Source organism: Drosophila navojoa, chromosome 2 (genome assembly GCF_054131105.1).
Source record: "Drosophila navojoa isolate 15081-1374.11 chromosome 2, UAZ_NAV_1.0, whole genome shotgun sequence".
In the NCBI taxonomy this organism is placed as follows: Eukaryota; Metazoa; Arthropoda; class Insecta; order Diptera; family Drosophilidae; genus Drosophila; species Drosophila navojoa.
The window spans coordinates 11123239-11142381 of record NC_142890.1 but is presented as its reverse complement, the minus strand read 5'-3'; the positions used below and the strand labels follow the sequence as shown (position 1 = coordinate 11142381).

The window sequence follows — 19143 nt, the reverse complement described above, 5'->3', positions numbered from 1 at the left end:
TCCCATGCAAGCAAACGTATGCAGAAAAATATTCCACAAATCTCAGCCCGATCTTCAAATATCACGATAAATGAACACGTATAAGTCGCACTTTCAAGTGAATTTGCTTTTTCGCAGCAATTTCGAATGTTTTTCTTTCCCTTGGCATTGGCATTGGGAATGTGGCACTGGGAATGTGCGATGCAGCAGTTAAGAGTATTACGTTGAACGATGGCGAATGATGATGGTGAATGTGATATGATTAGAGACGAATGAAATTACTTTTGCTTTGTCGCTGTTGCCTGGCAGTGGGAATGCGCTACTTGGTTGGCGTTACTTTTATGGCGTAGCTGCTCGCCACATTTGTCTGGATAATGTGGACAGCGCTTTATGTAAATGGCATTGAAATGCTAGCGAGTGCTTCAATGGCCATTGACACGAGGCGTGCGTCTCGGTATTGGCTTACTAATTGCTGGCCCACAAGGACTCAATCCAGCCAGTCTGGCTGACTAGAGATTCGTGTATAAAAACGAAAAACGATACACAGCCGAAAAGACAATCCGAACATGTCAGATAGACAGCCCCCTCCCCTCCCCCTGGTTGGCCTTTGTCTTGAGCTGCGTTTAAAGCATTCTGCCAGAGAATGTCACAGCCCGTAGCAGGAAAATTGAAATCCAATTTATTTGCAAAGCATTGTAAGCTGGTCAAAGGGATCAGTGTGTGCATGTGTGTGCGTTTGGGTGTGTGTGTGTGTGTGGATGTACAGCTGTTTCTTGTGCTAGTCTTGTTTATTTTAAATTTGGCTGCCATCCTTTGAGACTGCACATCATTATACGCTTTGCCAATTACAATTTGACTATCAGCTTTCAATTTGGCCAGGCAATCGGCCCTCCCTTGCCGTTGTTATTCAATTTAAGAGCTCGGTCTTTAAAAACTTCAACTATCTGGGGCTATCATCAGATAAGTTTTATTATTACTGGCGCGCATTGCACTAAGCGGCTTAACTGAATTTTCAAACGCTCTTGGGCACGCCCAGCGCCCAAATGTGAAACTATGTATTTACTTATGGCATCTGAGCCCATTGTTGTTTGTTGGCCTGGCTGGGCTGGGCTGGGCTCGGCTCGGCTCGGCTCAACAAAGCAATAAGTTGACACATTTTCTGATTGTTTACAAATTTGGGCAGTCATGCCCGTCCTGTCCCTATTCTGGCCTGGCCGACTTCTGCGCCCCAACCTGAGTCTGGCTGGGGCCAAAACTTAATCCAAACTTTGCATAAAAGGCATGTGGCTGGGACTTATATCCCCAGCATGTACGTTTTTGTCCTATTTGGCTAAACTTTGGCCCGACTTTCGCTTGTATGTGTCTATATACATATATATATATATGTATGTATATATTTTGTCTTGGTGCTGTTTCGCACAAAAACGGCGACATGAAAGCAAAGATTTAGTGCGTGCCGGCATGAACTTGGCTGGCGCTCAGCCGGAGCATTGTTGCAGCTGCCACTGATTCGGGCCATGATATTTTGGCAATGCCAAAGAGTTAAGCCAAACAAAGCAGCTCAACTTTCGAGCCAACTATTAAATATTGAATGGCCATGAGACTGCAATCAGGGGCTTTATCAGCGCCAAGACTTGTTAAAGCATATTAAATTTGAAAATATAATAAGGGCGCTGCAATATTCGGCTGTTAGGTACTTGACCTTTACGACCTTTTTTTTTTTTTAATAACAACATAACTATTTTAGACTGTCTTTGTAAGGTCAAACCATAGAAGTATAAGCCGATGCGACTTCAATTTTTAATTACAACTTTTTTAAGCTCGGAGCTGAAAGTTTGTGGTCGAAGGAAAAAACAAACATGAACTTGAGGCAAACATTTTTTAGATATCTGTTGATCCGGCTTATTTTCGTTTAGCTGGAGCACTTTTGTCCCTTTTGTCCATATAATGGAATGCACCCCTTTTCATTCACAATAGCTGCTGCTGTGCCACGCCCCTTACACCTTTGCCATAAATCGCTCTGGTGCGGCTTATAGCAGACTGTTTGCAGATAAAATGAACTTGTGCCAAGTGTGCGTCTGGGAGCAGCTCAATCAAATATCAATTTGTATTTCATTGCAAATTGAATGCGGCCCCAAAAAGTAGGCAACATGTTCTTCGCTCGCTCGCTCGCCTTTTGCGCCCATGCGAAACTCATGCGAAAAACAATCAAGTCAGCCATTTTCACACCTACGTTTATGACATTGATTACCAGCACGCACACACAAGTACGTGTGTGTGTGTGTGTGTGTGCGCGTGAAAGTGTGTGCGCCCAATAAACCCAAAAGGGATTAATTAAATAATTTATATGTGCTTTTGTTTAGTCGTAAGTTGATTAAGCAATGCTCCCATTCAAGCAAACTCACACACACACACTCACATACTCACTGAAAAGCGCATTAAACGTGCTTATGACAGCCCCCAGCCTGCAGCCCCTCCTCTCCACTCCTTTGGTGCTTTGCTATATGCCTTTTATGGTGTCTGTGGCAGAAATTGTTTCGCTTCTGCTGAAAGACAAACGTTGCGGCACAGAGTGTGCCTGCCACAAGGGGCAAGTCGGCGGGGCAACACTTTAGAGTCGTTGACAGCTCTTTTGGGTGCCAGGCAACAGCCTTACGACCGATTGGCTTCGATAACACGTGCCAATTAGCTGAGCCACAGCACCTGAAAATCGTTTGTATTAATTACAGTTTGTCTGTGGCACTTGACCGAGTGTTAAATTTTAATCAAATGCCCGTAATTAGCTCAGTCTACGATGTCAATGTGCCTGCCTATGCTCAGACGAACTAATTGACCAACAATTGATGCGGTCTCCTTACGGGACCCCAAAGTGCACTGACTCAACGCAGTCGACAGCAGCAATTAACACAGCATTTTCCTCTCTCTGCACTCTGGGCGGCCAATTAATTGTGAATCATACATAAATAGGTCGGAAGGTTCAGTGTTTTCAAGTACTGCAAGAATATGGAACGTATATATATACATATATATATTTAAAGTTTTCTTGAGCAAAGATTTTGGGTATAAATGATTAATTTATTATTAATTAATTTTATAATTGCAATTAGTGGAAGTATAAGTTTTTAGATAACTTTACCAATCAAATTGACTTTAAAATTTATATAAATTAGTTTAGCCCAAGGTGCATAGCATGAATACAGAAAAGATGTTTATGTTCCATGGAAATGTATTTAGATAATTGCTTTATTTACTTTACATTTTAGGCCATTTTCCACTCGAAAAGCGAATGTAGATAAATAAAACACACTTCTATTGAAAGTAAACTTTAAAGGCAAGCTTTGTTGTTTTATTAAAATTTATTTCTAACGAAATTTAAATCGATTTTAATTTAGCAGAGCTGCAGCTGTCGCAGCCTCTGAGACAATTGTCAGACTTCAAGAAGCTAATTGTGAACTGGGCACATTATTAGACTTAATAAGATATAATATCAATGTACAGCAAGACGAACAGTGAATACGCTAGGGGAAGAACTCTTTTGTAGTAAAAATGTATTATGGAATTTTGATGAAGCTGAAACTGAACTGAAGTTGGTAAATATATAATTATTATACTAAATCAACTTTAAAAATTTGGGTTTAAATATATTATATATTTTTTTTTATAGTTTTATATTGCAGCTAAATATACCGTATGATTATTAGGCTTGATAGAAAATTTAAAAAAAAAAAAAAAAACACCTGTGATATCGATTTAAAGTTTGTAACACTACGAATGACCAACCCTGCATAATTTATTTATAAGTTTATTTTTATGAGCATTTTGAATTAGTTCAAGTATCAGAAAATATAAATGCAGCTATGTCTTCAATAATTAATATCAATTTTATTCGTCAAAACGTCAAAACGTCATATAAGGATAGACTAAAATCAATTTGAATTAAAATAACTTTAAAATATGGTTTTAGTTGAACCCATTTTAATTTTATTTATTTATTTTTTTGATAAGACATTTACTCAAAAATTTGGGATTCATTTCTACTAGAAACTTGAAAACTTCGAATGGCGAAAATGAACAGTGATATTTCGAAAAATTTAGTATACAATGGAACAATTATTTATATTCCTTCTGTAAGCTCTACGCAGCAAATGTATTCACTGAATTAGAATACCCTCTCAGCTGGCATTTAAATAGCCATTGAGGAGGCGAAACAAGCGCGTCAATGTGGCCCACTGTTGATAAACGCGACAAGCGGATATCCGGTTGCCGTTCAATGGAACAAGATGTAGTCGTCGTCGTCGTCGTCCTCCTCCTCCTCCTCCTCTGCGTCGCTGCAGAGGCAGCAACCGTCAAACAATAACAACGCGCATGCGAACACAAAAAGTGTGCGGCGAATGGAAATGACAAAACACGTTTTGAAATTTGATGCAGCCTCCATGTTGCTTGCCTCTGCCTCGCACCGCCCCAGCTCCTGCTCCTGCCCCTGTCCTTGTCCCTTTCCCGGCCAACAAGAATTCTCGCGATGGCAACATTGTTTTTAATATCCGCTCAAATTGTTGTTTATACAATGTCGCATCGAATGAGCTGCATAGTTGCCACAGCTCAAACTCTCCCTACATTTCTGTTGTAGCTGTCGTTGTTGTTGTTGTTGGCAAATAGTTGTGGTTTCTGGTAACTTTCGTTGTGGCTGCCGTGGTGGTGGTGCTCCTGCTCTCTTGCTTAGTTGCCATAAAGCAAATTGTTGTTTATTACCCAGCTGAAGCTGATTGTGACTTAAAGCATTGCATTTGTCCCCGTCTGGCGATTATAGTTTTGCATATACTGCATGTGCTGGCTCAGGTGGCATGCCGCATATTTGAGCTTGACTTCGAAGCATTTTGATGTCCGCCCTCATAAAAAGCCACACATAGTGTAACATTGTAAATTTTCCTGACCTCAAGGCTGTTCTCGTAATAAAAATACAAAAATTTTATATAATATAAATGGAAAAAAAAAATATAATAAAATTTTATAGTCAGTTTTTAGACTGTTGCGGTTTATTTGCTCTCCAGCAATCCTTTGAGTATACCCAATCAAAGCTAAGCAGACTTGACGTACGCATATTTCGCATAATTGTATTTGCTAAAGATTCTGGTTGCATTTCCAACTACAAACGATAATACTGCATAGAATTTTAGATTTCAGCTGAAGCTCTTAAGCCAAACTTTAATGAAATCAACCTTATGTTGACCAAATACCAAACTGCAATCCCCTGCAGTGATAACAAGATGCGCTTGACCCCAAAGTCCACAAAGACACTTTTGGCCAATGCATAAATTAAATTCTTTCGAGATTCGCTTTAATGCATTTTTAATGCCAAGCCGAAGCCGCATAACTGACAGTTTGTCTAGTCCAATTTTGTGTCCACTTGTACACTGACTTTTGACCAGCACTGTTGGCAATCTCTCATTGCCCTCGTTGTCCCAACACTGAAGCTGAAGCAGAAGCAGAAGCAGAAGTTCCTCGAACATCTGTTAGTTGCGAAAGTTTTTGATTTTGGGATTTCGCTTTTTGGTTTTTGCCTTTCGTCTGCTGTTGAGTGTGGCTGGGTTTTTGGTCGAAAAAGCTCCGTTGAGATTTATATGCAAGTTGTTCGGTAATTGAGTATAATGTTGCATTAATTATTTACAGTTGTTTTCAATTCAAAAGCAGCGCCCAACAACTACAAACAAAAGTTATAAATACTTTGAAGATTAATTAGAAGCTGTCGACTGAAACCTAGAGTAGATAATGCCACGGAGCAGGGGGGTGGGGGGCCGACACTGCAGCCTTCTGCTTCGACAGCTGACTTCCAAAGTTGCGAAAGTTTTGGTGCTAGCGCTGTAATTTTTCACAGCTATAGAGAAAGTGTTCTTCGGGTTGAGCTAACAAAGATTTCTTTCGCTGGTGTAGCCAACAATTGTTGTATCGCAAATAATTTAATGCAATATTCATGGCGCTAATGAGTTTTACAGTCACTTCACATTAAATCTATCCATATTTGATGCGTGATTGCTTTTACTGAGCTGCTCATGAAACGTTATTAATTCAGGAAGTCAGCTCTCAGAATTTCCTCTTTGTTTTTGCATAAAACTATATGCTACAGCCATCTACATCATAAAATAAAATTCCTTTCCCTTGAACAATACTCAGAGCACTGCCCAAATTAAGGCCCAATTCATTACGTATATTTACACAGGCAAAACTAGAATTTTCTGCTCTCTAAGAAAGAGCAAAGGGTGGGATGCACACAATACAACAAATAAAATAAAAAAAGTGCAACTAAATTGTATAAATATGGAAAAGTCGGAAAATTGTGAGGAATTTTATAAAATATATTTATAAATGTGTAAATTCATCTATTGAGTCTTAGTAAACGGTGTGTGCTAGTCACAAACAAAAAAGCAATCCCTTCAAATAGAATAAAAGAGGCAGGAAAATACTTTCGAATGGTATTTACATATGTATTTACATATGTTCTCGACTCTTTTGTAGCATTTTGTTAACTGGTCCTTAGTTAGAAATATTTGATGACCAACAAAAACTACATTGAGGCAAAGGCAAAAAGCCAAGGCTGCTGGCAATTTATGCAAAGTCAGCAAAAACTACACACAAATTGCCTGAAAATTGGCATGCCGAGGCCTCGCTGCGTCTACTTAATTAACAACCAGCCTGCATGTGTGTAGACAAAAACCCAAAATTTGGGCTCACTGGGCAAGCAAACAACATTTTGCAAATATTTAATTAGCCTGAGCGGACAGAAGGACAGTATGTGAGGAAGAGGGAGAGAGAGAGAGAGAAGCAGCAGAGTTGGGCTTTATCATAGAGCTGGCTGATTCAAAGCGAAATTATTGAATATGCAGTTATCAAATATTGAAAGAGGACATTCAAATGCAGTTTGAATATATCTTGGCTGTTGAGCTGCCAGCGAATTGCTTTGTTTGCATACATAACAGCCTAGCCGAAAGTAAAAGCGCAATGCATAAATATACAAATACACTCACACGCATATACAGAGTGAAAGAGAGAGAGAGAGAGAGAGAGAGAGATTCCCATACATACCTAAAATCCATCTCAACTTGACTGCAGCATACAATTGATTTCACCTGTGACGCCCTCCGGGCAAACACAGCTCCTGTCGACCACAAAGTAATCAAATTTTACAGCCAGTCCAGGCAAACAAGAAGAGCTCGAAAGTGGCTTACTTCGCATCCCGTTTGTCACTTGACAGCCCAAAGGGCTCGACTCGTAAGTATTGCTCAATCTCTCAGTATTTGCAGAGGCAACGGTACGTATACGCAATATTGATTTAGAACGCATTTGCATGCAAATATTAACACCGCATTTCATTGCCAATGCACGTGCACCAATTTCGTAAACTATTTTCAATTTGTTCGACATTTACAGCCTCTATCGCCTTCGGCTGCATCTATATATTTTTTTTCTTTTTTCGTAATTATGCTTTCGCATCCTGTGCGTTGCTTTAATTAATATTGATTATGATGGGCATTAAGGCCGTCCTCTTTGTGTCCTTTCTCTGCTGCATTTTAATGCGCTTTTGCACTTTTTTCATTTCCTCTCTGACCATTCAATATGCATGCTAATGCATTTTATGAAGATTAATTACTAACGATAGGTTCCGTTCGATAATAGAAGTTACATGGCATAGAGAGACGAGAAGCAGGAGCAGAGGGAGTCAATGTGCGTCTCTGGCAGCATTTAGGTTTGCTTAAATGTGTATGTATATTATAGATAATATATATATGTGTTTGGTTTCATTCGAATTTCTGGGGCTTTATTACTTAGCCCAAGAGTGATGTGAGCTTGCTGAGGTTTCCAATTGTACGTGCATTCGATGAATATATATTTTAATAACTGTGATGAAATCAATGAAAAGATTTTGCATTGCTTGAAAGATATTTTCAGTTACTAAGAATCGATTCTATATATGCGAATAATTTTATTTAAAATTTTTACTGTCATTTTCTACTTCCTTTTTGTTTAGATATTCATTCTCAATACATCGATTTAAGCATGATATATTATGTTTTGCAATTGTCAAAATAGTAGAGCTGTTAAGTTAATCGATGTAATTTTCGATAGAGTAGATGGTAGAAATTATGAATGGGAGAAGCTATTGAGAGAGTGTTAATTTTGCAGAAAAAAAATTATATTTAACGAAAGACTTAAATGGAATATATTGCTTGGTGGAGCGACGAGCAGCTTAGAAAAAAATCTCCGCTGTTTTTAGCATCGTATTATGTACTCTCTATGTAAGTGAACGATTAGTCCTTATATACATATATTTTCTTATTTTATATATGTACATATATGTATGTACAAGCCTCCACTTTCGCTATATACGTATATGCTATATCTAAGTTGACTCTATTTAATAAGGCTTCATATCTGTCTTTTATTAGCTCTTAAAATACGAACTACGAGCTTAGTAAAAAACTCCGATATCTTTTACGTTTCTTACGCATTTAAAAGTTTTAAAAATGTTGCCTTTAACTTTTAGCTGCTCAATTCTGTTTTATTGTTGGCCAATTTCGAAGCAGGCTAATAAGCTGAATACGCAACCTAACTAAGCCAATTTCTTGTTTACCTTACTGTTCAGCAGAATGAAATTGTGCAATTTCATTTCGTGCAATGCGCTTGGAGTTTTCTTCTAGTATCGTTGAAAGTGCTCACACATACACCTATATACATATGTATTCATCTATAGTCAGCTAGCGTTACTCTGTGTGTGTGTGTGTGTGTGTGTGTGTGTGTGCTGTGCTCTGGCATCATGTGGCCAGCTGCCGAATGAGTCATTTTTCATGATTTGCAGCTCTGTTTGAATGGCGTCCCATTTGGCTTTCGGGCTCTGTTCGCTTTTCTTTTTTCCACAACGTTCGATATTTGAAAGGAAAATCATGTAGCCGCAGCGTGTATCCTTAGTCTGTCATTTGTTCAAATGACGTATACGACATGTTGCTTGCTGGCCAATTCAATAAAATGTCCGTCTCTTTGCATTTGATTGCCAGAGCATTTGGAGCATGGCATGGCATTATTTAAGATATTGAACACAGCCGCCTGCTGGCGCTCAACCGAATCGCACACAATTTGCCACACAGCACCTAAGGCTAGAGGCGAACAGTATACAATTTGCATTTGCTGCCAACTGGTAGCAAACGGCTGGCTAATTAACTTGCTCATTAAAGCTGTAAATTGCCAACTCAGCATGACACGATAGGCCATGGCTGACTTTTGAGTGTCTTCCTGGACGATGACCAAGACAATATTGATTTGTGTGCTGGCCACAGCCATAGGGCAGCTTCAGCATAAGTTAGAGCCCATTAGGCAGTCAGCTGGGCTGGCTTTAGCTACACCCGCCCTGAAATATGAAAATATTTTCACATTTCTGTCAATTAAATACTCTGATAGAAATGTGGCTTGAAGGAAGCTCTACAGAATGTAGCTCATCCCAAGTCTAAAGTCTGTGTATTTTCATTTGCCTCGCCTTCAATTTCTGCCTTTTTTTTGATGAAAATTCTCTTGCCGCATTTCTTAAAGTGTTTTTCAATTGATGTAAACTGAAATTAAAGCGTACTTTTTGGCGAAGCTACAAAATCGTTGCGCTTAAGTAGCAGCCGAATTGATGCCATGTCGATTCTGTCAAGAAGCAAGAAGCAATTTCATAACATTTGCTGGAATTTCGCTGGCTCGTTTTATGGTCTATCATTATGGCTTTTCGCTGTTGTTGTTGTTGTTGTTGCTGTATTCGCTTTGACTGTTGCTGTTGTTGTTGCAGGCGCTTTGGTCATTGATGCGTGAAAATTCAATCACTATACGGCTGTTGCTGTTGCTGCTGCTGCTGCTGCTGCTGCTGCCGCCGCTGTGGCCGCTGGTTTGCGTTTTTCTTTGCTGTTTAGTTACAGTTTTTATAGCTGGAATATGTATTTTGTATGCACTATGCTTGCAAATTGCCTGACTTGGGTACATGTGCTGGGCGGTAATATTTGGGGCATGTGTAAAGTGGGTTTGCTTACATATATTCGCTTTATTTATTTGAAATGGACAGAGCAAATTGGATATGGGAAGCCGAAGCTTCTCCTTCTAACTTTCTATAAATAGATATATATATATGCTTTCTATAAATAAATAAATAAATAATTTATAGCAAACTTATAGCATATATCTGATTTTCTATATATTGTGAATAGAGCTAATATTTCTATTTTAGCTGTTGCTGATTCATTCTTCTTAAAATAATAAATATAAATTTTTTAATTAATTTGAATTGGAGTTAAATTAAAATAAAATTATATTTTATATTATTTCTGCAAAATATATGTAAATACAAAAAATATTTTGCCATAAGGAATAGAGTAATCAGATATGATGTCATATATATATATATATTTATATATATATATATATATATATATATATATATATATATATATATATATATATATATATATATATATATATATATATATATATATATATATATATATATATAGTAGTGTAGTAGTTTATATATATTTACATATATGCATATACACATGTGTATTTTAGATTTATCCCTTCAACTCTAATTAATGTGTTAACCATTAAGAGCATTGCCTAGTCGGTCTGCTGTCCCGCTGCTAGACAGCGTCTCTATTGGCTTTTCGTTGGATTTGTGCGCGCGATTTGCGTTCGTTTCGATTTGTTGCCGCGGCATATTATATTCCTTTTAAGCCATGTCCTTTGAAACCTTATGATGCAACTTGAAACATAAAATTCATGAAAAATGCAAATCGAAAGTCGATTTTTTTACTGCCCATCAAACTATTTAAGCATTAGATATTAAGTATATTTATTACGCAGGCAATGTAAGGGCCTCATGTGTGTAGCGCATTTGCAGCTTCGGCCTGGCCGTCTTCGCTATTTACCAACAATATTTCTCTGCTTCTTATATTTGTACTAGTGTCGCAATTTTCTGCGTTTCAGCCACTGGCGATTGCGGTTATGAATGTTTTTTATTCAATTTGCGCATATTTCGCTTAGTTTTTTTTTTTTTTTTTTCTGTTCGTTTTGCTGTTTTGTTTTTTACTTTTTATTTTTATTTATTTTGCCTTCCAATGACGACTGTGGGAGCGAGCAGGATGTGCGCCCACAGATTGTTGCCTTTTCTGGCTGGGCGCTTTAAGGCCGTAAATTAACTTGTGCAGCGCGGCTAACTAGATACGTGGCAACAGCCACGTGCCACAAACGGTGGCAGCAAACCGTTGCGGCTTCAACTTTAACTCAACTCGAAAGTTTTTTATGGCTGCCGAATGAGCGGGAAAAAGGCAAAGAGCGTGCTGCGAAAAGCGCATAAAAGGCGGCATTCAAATTCAAGCTATTTCATCTGTGAGAGCGCTCCGCACTCAGACCAGCCCCAGCCAGCCCCAAGCTCAACCAGATGAATGTCTAAGTGCCTCAGTCCTGGGTGCAAAAGTGCTGAATGCTTCGCCTACCTGGCCTCGCCCACTCTTCACTGCCTGCTTTAATTGTCTTTACTTAGCAGCTTTGACGCATGTGTGTGCGTGCGTGTATCTATGCGTGTGTGTGTGTGTGCGTTTGTTAATACGATTTTACATTTGCCAGTTTTAACTTATTTTTTATGCGTGCTATTTATGCAATTTCTCCACTTTCATTCATTGCCAACTTTTTTGTATGCTAAATGCGCATTTGACATTTGCATATCGCATTTCAGACTGCCTGCCTTGCCTAATGCCCTGTAAACAGCGTGTCAGCAAGGGTATATTGGTCTCGGCTTTGCTTCGTAATTTGTCTTTAGTCCTCTGTTCAACAGAGTATCTCTGTGATCGAGCTGCTGCGCTTCAGCTGCTCTCATTTTATTGGCAACTGTCACGTTTGCTTTGCATACTATTGAGCGCTGACAGAAGGCGCCTGCCTCACGTTACGCATACGCCACGTGGCAGTTACCTTTAGCGTTCAGCTTCAGCGTCGCATTTGTTTAATTGAATTGACGTGAGTTGACACATTTGGCTTGGAATTACTTGAATTGGTAGGTGTGTGTGTGAAAGCCATGCCAGAACTTTCCTTTGATCTGCGCGCAGGCTCTGCTGTCACTCAGCTGTCCCGCTGCTGCTCTGCTCCTCGGTCCAACTGTCCGCCTGTCAGTCGCGTGCGTCCATTTGTAGTTGCTGTCTGATTTTCTTATCAATTTGCAGCAATCAAGACAGCAAAACATTTCAACATTTCGGCATTTGCTGGGGGTAAAAAGTCGCAGCTCGTTGCGTGAAATTTAATCAAATAAATTAGCTATAAAGTTTTATTTTGACGCTGTCACCCAGCAACACGAGTTGGCGGCGCCACACGGCGCGTATACGTAACGTGTTTTTATAGCTGCCAGCCTTTGGGCTGCTTTTATAGGACTTCTCTCTACTTATTTTCATTCCTCGCTGCGCATCAATTAACATTGACAGCTTGACTACATGAAAGCGGCTAGGGGATTTAAAAGAGAGGCGTGCAGAAACAGCAGCAGAAAAAAATAAATAAAATAATAGAAACACAAATAAACAAATCGGAATAGAAGGCGTGGCCGGTTGGCTTCAATTGAATTAGATGCGATTTTATGTGTGGCGCGTCAGCAAATGTGCGACATTTATTTTGAGCCTTCGATTGAGGCTATTTCTGTGCGGATTATTTTAAAGGCACATGAGTTGGTGTGAGTGCGTGTGTGTGTGGGTGTTTGTGCCACACATTTTTGGGTACTTAATTAAAGAGTCGCTGGTTAAGGCGAGCGAATAGGCAAAGTTAATTAAAATGTTGTTTTTCTTTACTTTTGGGCTTAAGCTGCGGGCTGCTGTGATTGCTGAAAACTTTGATTTGCTTAGTCCACAGTCAGAGTTAATCCTCATTGCGTTTATAATCAGAGGGATGGCCTGATAGGGCTACCATATCCATTCTATTCTAAGAGGATTAAAAGTTAGCCGCAGCAGCTGTCAACAAGTGTCAAATCAATTAACAGCGCATCTAACAGAATGTTATTGATGCTTGTTGGAATGTTAATGCCTGATGGCTATGGCAGCGGCAGAAACTATGAATATTTTATACATATTTGTTTACTCTTTTTATGACAAACAATTAAAAAGTTAGAGCAGATTAAAAGGAATAAAAAGTATGCATACATATATTCATATATATATGCTTTATATGTGATAATTTGCCTCCATAAAAAGAATATATAAAATGTGAAAAACTTATCTAAATCGCAAAATTTTCCTTTGCTCAACTGCCTCGGTTATTTGCCAGACCAAGGACATGTCAAACTTTTGGCAAAACAAATCTGTCTGCCAATTTCAATCGATTATGCTCGCAATTTGGCAGCTTATCAGTGCAGAATTTGTTGAAACTAGCTCAACAAGCAGCATATTTTGGGCACTGGGCAGCGCTGAGTTACTTGGGTGTGAAAATATGCAGAAAAGGGCTTTTATCTCTTCATATTTTGCCACACAAAGACAAGAGCAGCTCGAAGGCGAATCGAGGCAAATCACGAGAAAGGCAAATGGCATCCATAAAAGTAGGCAACAGATTTTTAAGCCTCTGACGCAGGCAATTTGTGCGTGGCGATAAGGCGTGGCAGGGGCAGGGACAGGGGCGGGAGCGTGCACAAATCGACATCAAATTAAATACATTCCGTTTTGATACAAGCCGACTGTATTTTAGCCAAATGAAAGAGTACGGAAAAATGTTGAAATGGAGCTTGACTGACTGCATAATACTCTACTCGGAATGCTTGGAGATTAAGAATATTTATATAAATGCTTTAACAATGTAAACAAAGACATTCCCATCTGGTTTCTCTCTTAGATTATTTTACGGAATGATGCAGCGCATATGCTCCTTTCCACATCTTGTTGGCAGTGTATCAAAATGGAATAATACGAAATGCGATTTTTTCCTTTTTTGCTTTTTTCTTGCGGTCGCCCTTTTGATCGGCTTAGAGCCTGGACACCGTGAAAAAATGTACGCTCTAAGGGCATAAATCATTGTGAATTTATCATAAATCAAATTCAATTCTGTAGAGCTGCCAATGCCACGCCCACGTTCACGTGGCTGTGTTGCTGCCTGCGCTGTTTAGCGCATACAGTTATATATAATAAGTATATATGTATATTTTTGTTGGCTTTATATAAGCAGACGCATATTTTATTTATTTATGATTGTTTCCCACTGACTTGGGCAACAGTTTTCTGCTGGCACGGCGCGACATTCCTGGCGACCATTTCGGGCTGCATTTACTTGAATTTCCTGCGGGACAAAGGCATTAAAAAGGAGTTTTCCAATTCAAATGAATATGCAAAATTGAAAAATTGAACATTTTGTTAGGCTGTAATGTGAATGAATATATAAATTATGTATGTATATACATATATAGAGCACTTGTTTGGTTCATGTGTGAAAGGGCTAACATCTACATTAAATATACCTTACATACACACGTACTTATATATATTTAATGTACCAAACGACACAGTGAAACCTATTTGGAAACAACTCAACTGCAGCACCAAAAAAGTTTCAGGCAAATGCATGAGTAAACAAAACTTTCTGCTTACATATGAGTGAACTTCTGGCAGCTCGTAAAATCAAGTCCGGATTGCACATTTGCAGTATCTACTGTACGTGAATAATCGCTTATTTCCTCAGGCAGCCGATTCATAAGCTATGTGCAAATTGGCCATTCAGCGTCACGGTCGGTGCTCACAATTTGATCGCCTTTGGTAAGCGCACAATATGTCATTTTGGCTATTGGCCATTTCCATTACCATTTCTATTGCCATTGGCATTGGCCTGTGTGCCAGCCGGGCTGACAACCTACTGGCATCATAAAAAAGTTTGTATGCGCCCTACACGCTCCTCTCGCCCGCGTCGTCCACTTCGTCCCCTCCCGTTCGAATGTGAAGTTCTGTTTGACGTATCTGCTAATTGAATCGTCGCCTCGCCCCGCTCCGAGCGACTCGTCAAAGCCACAAGTACCACAGCACACATCTACATAATACCATGATTCCTAGCCATGGACTATAGAAGTTGATTAACTCCAGCATTGACTGCTGCCACGGCTGCTGCCCAGCTGAGCGAAGGCGGCCAAATATTTCTGGCCAATAATCTGACTTTGCTACTTAGCTCAAATTGTGGTCTCTCACTTCGATCGGAAATTGGCCATGATGACTTTTTGCTGTATATAATTTAATTGTAATAAATATATGTTATTTATGTTATTAAAATAATAGAAAAAAACTTTATTGAAATATGATTTCTGGCATAATCTGCGCTGTTGTTTAGCCAACTTACCTGTTGTTAATGCACAAAACAATTGTTGAACAATATTATATGTCATGTTGGCTACATGCCTTATTAAAAATGTATTTCGTAGAACGCATTTCAATATAATTTAACGCCTTTCGTACATCTAAAAAGAGTAAATGCAATATTTTAATTATAGTAAAAAACAAATATGAAATGTCAAAAATAATACAAGCATAATTAATTGCAATTCACAGGCATTTATTTAATATTGTTTATTGTGTCTATATTACTATAACACTTTTGAGCTTATCTATTTGCTTTTATATTCAATAATAAATAAAAAATAAATAGTTGATATCATGTCAAAGTTCATGCGGGTGACTGCATAAAATATTAAAATAAATGATTAGTAAATAATTCCAAATAATAAATTAAATTGCTTTGAACAGACATAGATTCAAAAATTAAGTTGTATATTCATATACATATTTGAATAAACTACGTAAATATTGAGAGAGGAGAGCATAAATTCAGGTGATAATTACTGCTGCTCCTGCTGATATTTTCTGATACAAATGGATTCCTCATAGTTCTGTTTACTCAAGGGGTATCTGCACAGTCGATCATCGCTGTCAGTGAAATTCGTTGCTGTTTTCGCTTTGTTCGTATTTTTACTAGTGGCACTTTCATTGAACACGAAGCTGCATTAAAAAAACATATTTTATCGCACCAAGTACTCTTGTTTCCAGTAGCAGTGCCAGTTTTTTCCTTTTGAAAATAAACATTTGTACAATATAGATGTGAATATATGCAGGTGTGTGTGTGTCTGTGTGTGTGTGTGTGTGTTTGGACTGCAGCCTGTCTGGCCATGCGCCCATGGGTCGCTCCATACGAATGTATATTTTTGAACGTTCGTCTATTCAATGAGAATTTTCTTTTTAATGAATGAACAACATTTTCCGTTGGCTCTCTTTTTATTATTTTTTACTATTGTACCTCGATGCCGGCAGCGCTTGAGCGCGGGCGAACTGTTCGGGGTGTTCGCATATGAGTTTTTATTAGTTGCTGTTCGCCAATTGATTGGAAATATTTCTTTTCATGTTTCCTCCTGCAATTGAAAAGCCGCAAATAAAAACAAAGAAAAATACTCAATAAATACAGCGCCCAGAATCCAAGCGCGCCACACCGCACCCCGCCGAATGTACCGTATATAAGAATGCGCTGTCCGCTCTTCAAGTGCTCTGGAGCGATGGCATATGAATTACCCCTCTGTTTAGATAATAATAATTCCGGGCATTTTATTTGAGTATGGAGCGTGTATACTTTAGCAAAAAGATTTATGTATGAGCTCTTGCCCTCTGACAGCTGATGTTTAGCTTATAAATCTTTAATTTATTTTGTTTTGATTATCGGTTATTATTGTGCGTAAGTCCGCATGGAATATGTTGTGCTGTCGAAAGTCGAAAATATTTGAACGATTCTTAAATAATTGAATAGCCAAAGTTTTTTACATACTATATGGAAAGTGGCTTAACACGAGTTGGCCAACTATTAAGCAAGTTTTCCTATTAAAAAGCTTTATGAAGTTTTTATCTAACTTCACCTGACTGCCATAAAATGCTGTTTGCCGAAAGAGTTGATATATAATTTGCACATTAACATAGAGATGACCTATTTTTGGGTTTAATTGTTGCTCTTTCGAAAATCCTTTGACGCCCCTTCACTTTATGAATTTTTAATCTGACGTTTGAATTCCTCCAGGATGTTAAGCAAAAGTGAAGTAAACTGTTAATTCTAACTCTCTCTTTAACTTTCTGTTAACTACCTTTACTTAACAGACTTCTGCCGTGTTCGTCTTCTGTAACGGCTGCCATTTGAATCGGGATATAATATAAGAAGTAGTTATGGAACTATAATACGTTGTTTATATTAATATTTATAATAAATATTAGTGTATCCATCCATCATTAATATTTCACGCCATTGAATGAGTGAATCACTTCACTTTCTTAGCAGCATTCCTGAGCATTTCTCGCATGCGATAAATGTGCCGAACAGTCGCTCTGAGTGCGCACACGATGCAATAACAGAATGCGAACGAGAGCGACAGCGAGAGAGTGAAAAGCACGAAGTTGACGCTCGCTCAACTTAACAGCAGTTGTGGGTGCCCGAACGACCCACTGACACAGTGAAACTGTTACACCGACGGCAATGCTTGTGATAACAGCGCGCAGCTGTGTGCGTGAGCAGCGGCTGTTAATGTTAGACGCTTGTCGCTGTAGGTGCTCTTGTGCGCTGCTGCTGCTTTTGCTGTTGCTGTTGCTGCCGCTGCTGCTGCTACTGTTGCTGTTACGCACGCACACAGGTACGTGGCTTGCTGGCGCCTCTGCTACTATCCATCCATCTTTGCCGTTTGGCTGCTGCTCGCCTGTTGTTCGCTGCCGACGTCGTCTGCTATCTGCCGCTGCTTTCTGCTGGCAGCTCGTTCGGCGCTCGCGTCTGTTCCGAATTTACAGTTAAACTTTCAAAGTGCGCGCATCAGGGCAGCGACAAGTGTTTAGGCGGACGGGAACAGCGACGCGTCCGCAATTTTCACGCGCTGACTTTTCAAATAGTTTTGGGAGCTGCGCGTAACGGTTAGCCAAAAATGCGAAAGCAACACCGAAGCAACAAAGAAAAAATATATAAAAAATAAATAAAATGTATAAAAACGGCAAATTTCAAATTGTTGCATAAATTGAATAAAAGTGTATAAAAACAAACCACAAAATTCGACACGGAAATTATTGAAAACAAAACAACAAAAAACTACGGCCGAAAAAAGTGTGCGCTATAAAAAGCGATTGTTGAAAAGTGTAATTGTTGTTGTTGGTGCGCTAAAAAATTTTATGTGGAAATTGTGAAATATATTTAATGGAAATGTGCCCCCGAGAAATTGAACCAGAAACCAGGCCAGCAAATATACATGAAGAGTGTTTCGAGTACTTCAGAAACTAAACTGAAAATATTATATATAGCATATGCATAATCTAATTTTATTGATGAACTTAGTAGATAACAATTGCTTTTCAAGTGATTTGTGATTTGTGCGTTGTTGCCCCTAAGTTATGTGTTCGTTAAGCACGGCACGTCATTTGGCACCTGTTCGGCAAGTTTCTTGAAAAGTGTTTAAAAAATAATTTAAAGCTATTTATGCTAACGAGCAGCTGGAAAATAAAGGAGAAGCGGGTGTTGAGGGCTGAGAGCTGAGGCCTCACCCAACCAGCCGTTGACCTAATGTAAGTTGTTTTCTTTGCTATTAGATTAAGATTTGCTTGCCTAGAGCTCGAGCATTGTCTGCTCTTTCCTATTTTACTTTTTTACTGTTGATAAATATACATACATGCTCTTACGTATACATTCTTTTTATTCATTCGTTATCGTCGCCTAAGTGCATAAACAAATCGTTTGACAACTTAAGATGTGAGCGCGCTGACGCTCGGAAAATGTCAACACCTCTTTTGTTTATCGGAGTGCGAAAAAAATCTTTAATTATAGTTGTGCAAAGCACTTGATGGAGCTCTTTAATAATGTCGCAGCTAAGTTAAAGCACTTGAGGCTATTTGTGATTGCCTTTTAATGCGACATAAAATGCATTTTTATGACAAAGTATCTGTGAGATACAATTTGAAATTAGAAACGCCAAGATACGAATCGCCGGCACGGCTGCTAGCAAGCTGCAGCTCCTACGGCAGCCATAAGACATTTCTAGATGGTCGAGTATCTATGAGATACAATTTGAGTACACTATTTCAGAGTAGCAATTTATGGGTAGTCGATGCAGTGCGCTGCCTGCCTCTTGCTTGACTCAGGGCA

The 19143-nt window shown here is 38.9% G+C and overlaps 2 protein-coding genes across 3 annotated transcripts in view; one reads left to right on the top strand and one right to left on the bottom strand.

Annotated features, from left to right (window-relative positions):
• The window catches only part of LOC108659724 (uncharacterized), a 175826-nt gene that overhangs the window by 19484 nt on the left and 137199 nt on the right, over positions 1-19143 (bottom strand). The window lies entirely within an intron of this gene.
• Positions 17741-19143, top strand: part of 5-HT7 (5-hydroxytryptamine receptor 7) — a 60161-nt gene continuing 58758 nt past the window's right edge. The window contains exon 1 of the mRNA XM_018112771.3: positions 17741-18566. The gene's annotated coding sequence lies outside the window, so the exon portion shown is untranslated. The remainder of the gene's footprint in view (positions 18567-19143) is intronic.